General features: G+C 55.8%; 1 protein-coding gene across 1 annotated transcript in view; it reads left to right on the forward strand.

The window, feature by feature from the left end:
• The window catches only part of SRCIN1 (SRC kinase signaling inhibitor 1), a 63,726-nt gene that overhangs the window by 16,536 nt on the left and 42,946 nt on the right, over positions 1–4,244 (forward strand).

Here is a 4,244-nt window from a genome sequence, read left to right on the forward strand (position 1 = left end):
TTTCTGTGTGATGAGTGTCTCGCCGGGCTGTGTGGGCACCTGGGGGTGTGGCTGGACTGTGACCCACAGCTCTTCTCTCTTTGGGGCCCAGGGTTCTATGACATGTTTTCCATCTTGCTGCTGATTTCTCCTAAGGAGGTTGTTAGTCTGTGCCCTCGGGGGGCCTACCACCTGGAGAGGGGCTCCCCTGGCAATTGCTTTCTGAGAAGTGGCATAGTGGGATGGAAAAAAATCCTTGTCCCTGGGGGCCAGGATGCCCATGTTCCACTTCTGGCTCTGCCTTCAGCGCCTGTGTGACCGGTCAGGTTTACAATCTGGGCCTCAGTTTCCTTCCTGTGAAAGGCGTTTGGTTGTGGAGAGAGCACGGTTTTCAAGGTGCAGAGAAGGGTGAGCAGAACAGTCTCAAGACATCGCTCCTCCCTGCCTCAGAGATAAGAGCTGAGGGGTTAGAGGGCTGCTGTGCTGTGTGGCTTGTGGACGTGGGGAGTAGTGGGGAGAGAGAGCAGCAGGTAAAAGGGAGCAGGACTCCAGATTAGGGCAGCTGACAGAGATGGCGTTGAGGCCAAGCCTGCCATCTTTGACTATCCCCAGGCCCCAACCCCACTCCCGAGTGGCTTGTGGATCTCTCTCCTTACTTCACAAGACCACCCAGTCTGAATGGAGTGGTACCTCTGCTATCAAGGAGTCCCCAGTCTGAAGGAGCTTCCAACCTAATGAGGTAAACAGGGGCCTTACCCTAGTGCCCTTGAGAGGAGGCCCAGGCCCAGCCTTTAGGGAGTGTCCGATCTGAGGAGAAGACAAGGCTGTGTCCTAGGTGAGGCCCTAGTCTGATGGAGGAAACATGTGCCCAGTTTGAGGGACGAGGCCTTGCCCTGCGGGTGCCCTCTGAGCAAGCGGACAGAATCAGCAGGTAGAGTCGGCCCAGGGATGGTGAGGAGGAAACACTTGGAGAGACAGCATCTGGCCGGGACAATGCCCCCGTCCCACCCAGGATACCCAACACCCTCTCTCACCCTCTCTCTCAAATTCTCTCTCCCTGGGGAAAGCTCTAGAAGCTCTACTGAGAGCTACTGAGGCCCAGGCTCCCAGCTTCCCTCTGTGCAGCAGCTCCTCCTAGGCAGGTGAGCTCTCCTCCCCCAGTCCTGACGGAGGTCCTTTAATTAGATTCTGACTCGTTTACCAACTAAGTGGCCTTCCGTGGGTTTTAAATCTGCACAAATTGGTTTGTATTTTTCTTCCTGCATGAAGCTGTGACTGGCAGTGCCCTGCACCCTCCCCTGCCTCTTGGCTCCCTCTGGGTTCTGATGTCTCACCCCCCAGCCCACCTGAATCTAGATGTCCAGCTTCCCTGGGGGCTGGGAGGTAGCAGGGCTCCCTGGACATGGGAGTGGAAGAGACCAGAGGGTCGTGAACAGCCCTATTTCCCCTCTTCCTGCCTAGCCTGGGGGAAGGGTGTCCACACTGTGAGTCTTGTTAAATTACTCATCTTCTCTAGTCCTCAGTTTCCCTTGCTGTACTTCGAGGAGAATCAACCTGACCTAGGCCCCTCACGGTGGTTCTGTGGATCAGTGCTGGGGGCTGGGGAGGGGAGCTCAGGTGTGTCACCAGCCAAGGACCACCGTGCCTTTGACACCCTTTTGCCTTACCCACCTTCCGCCCACCACTGCAGAGCCAGGTAGTGGTCCGTCTTGGAGGGATGGGTTCCACCTGGCCTCTTCCCTCTTCTCAACCTCAGGGGAGGAGAGCTGACCTTCTCTGGGGACTCTGATGGCAACTTGCCTGGCCTTGCCCCTACCTCTTTAGTGTCCCTGCTCCTAGTTACCAGGAAGTCACCTTTATTGTCTGACCTTCTCTTCCATGCTTTCAAGTCAGCTCTTTTGCCTCCCAGGCCTCCCTCCCATGGTTCCCCTTCTCCATCTTCTCTGTCTTTCCTTCCAGCCCAGACAGGCTGTGCTGAGGTGGCCGACAGTCAGGGGAGGTGGTGCTGGGTTGGTGGGGGATGGTGAAACACGCAGGGCAGCTATGGGGTTTCTGGCTCCCCTCTTTCCAGGAGATGGACATGAGGCCCGGGCTCTAATTCTCAGTCCAGCTGCCCCCTCCCCTCTGATTGCCCTTCCCCCCCACCGCTCACCCCACCTCTGAGGCTCTGGTTGGAGTGACAGGGAGACTCAACAGGACACTGGGCATTAGCAATTTGGGGGGATATTACACAGGAATGTTTACAGAAAGCCAATTGCCCGGAAAATGACTTTGGTTGCTGTGGTATGGGGCGGAAAAGATGGTTTTAGAAAACAGACACAGATGGGCTTCTGCTCCAAGGACCCACAGACAGACAGCGCGGATGGAGAGGTACGGGCACACAAGGAGCCCAGAGAGAGGGACCCCCAAAGACAGAGGCCGATTCCTTCACAGGAGGTGGGACAAGAGATGATCCTCTCATTTGACCCAGGTGACTAGAACCTCTGCCAAGCTTGACCTTTGGCCTCCGACCTCCCAGCACAGTGTGCTTCATGACTGCAGCAGGCATCCAGCAGGATGGAGTTGTCAAGCACAACTGATGGTGGCAGTTGCCCCCGGGTCCCTCCTGGGTGACTTGGGCTCCTCTTACTTTGGCTACAAATGGTGGGACTGGGGGAGCCTCCACCTGCAAATGTGCGTGTTTGGGCAAGGCACTTTGCAGTCTGAGACAGGCCCTCCACTCTTCCGGAAATCTCCATGCACCCCTCCCCTTGCCCTGCCTGCAGGCCTCACTGGATTTACCCCGACCCCTCCCTGAGCTGGTGCCCAGCCCCCACCTCTGCCCAGGCAATGGATGGGGACACACCTGTGAGTCCTCTCAGTTCCCCAAGGAGGGACCTTGACCAGCCTCCTGATCTCCAGGGGTCCTCACGACAGGGGCCCTAGAGTCCTTTTCTCTCTTTTCCATAGCTTGTAGCTTCGCTCTTTCCTCTAATTTCTTCCCTTCCTCTCTTTTCTTCCCTCTCCCTCCCCCTCTCCTCTTCTCCACATTCTCTTCCTCTGAAGATGATGTCATGTGTGAATGTTGCCCATCGGCAGCCAGAGAACAGAGTAGATGGTGACATCTGGGTAAAGATGCCAGGTGGGGATGGGCTTGACGGCTTACCAGACGGTGTCACTAAAACTTGGAAGATCTTAATTCTCATCATGAGTTACAGTGATCTCATGTAAAAGAATGCAGTGGAGGATAAAAATAAATCAGGCTCATAAATAAACGTGGAATTTGGACTTGGTGGAACAAATAGCAATGTCACCCTCTTCCTAAGCACCTGAGCCTTTATCTGCGGCCGGCCACTGGGGGGCTCCCACCTCTTCCCCCATCTTCCCGGCCTGGGCAGCATTCCCTTCCTCACTGCCCGGGTTAGGTTAGGAGGGCTGAGCTGGGGGTGACCAGAGCTCCCCTTCCCCACCCTTTCCTTCTTATTCTGCGCTGGATTTCACCAGTCCTGGGCATCTTCCGTGTAGTTTGAATCTCTGACTCAAAAATTATGGTCGGCCTTGCACAGTGAGGGTCCTTGGAGAGATGGTAAACCTTCCAGCCCGAACTTATCTCTGGGGCTCCCCCAAGCGCTATCCCTCGGGGGCCTTCAGTCCTAACACCCACCCCCTCTCCAGGGTACCCCAACTCTGCTCCCCCTCCAGGGCCTCCTCACCCTTCCTCTTCCCTCAGAGCTCCCTGCCTCTGCCTCTCTCAGAGTCTTTCCATTCCTATGTCCCTGCCCCGCTAGAACCCAGTCCTGCTTTCTCACTAAGTCCTCTCTGATCCCCCGAAGACCCCTGCTCCCCTGCCACTGAACAGGAAACATTGATCTGCTCAGGGCCGCGGTGCCTGGAGTTCGTTGCTTGCTAGATCGGAATTGATCTCCTGGGCTTTTCACTGGGCTGCTTAGTCCAGAGAGGGTCAGGGACGCTGTGAGGGCTTGGTGGTAGCTGGAGCAGGCACGGGAGTAATGAAATGGGAAGGCTGTGCTAGGGCCCAGCAGCTCTCTGCCAGAAATGCCTTTAATTCAAAACAATGTACTTTCACTTCCATTGTCTTGCCAGCTCCTCACTCAGCACACAGGGGCAGGGTTTAGAGGTTAATATCCCTGTCTTGCAGATTAGTACCCTCAGGCTCCCAGAATAAAGAGACTTGTTGACAGAAGGGATAACTAAATGATAGCTAGCCTGGGGCCCTGAGGGAAGGAGCTGACTCTAAACCCAGGGTGTCTCTGGCCTGCTTTTTT

This window comes from Pteropus alecto, unplaced genomic scaffold, assembly GCF_000325575.1.
Source record: "Pteropus alecto unplaced genomic scaffold, ASM32557v1 scaffold98, whole genome shotgun sequence".
NCBI classification, from domain to species: domain Eukaryota; kingdom Metazoa; phylum Chordata; class Mammalia; order Chiroptera; family Pteropodidae; genus Pteropus; species Pteropus alecto.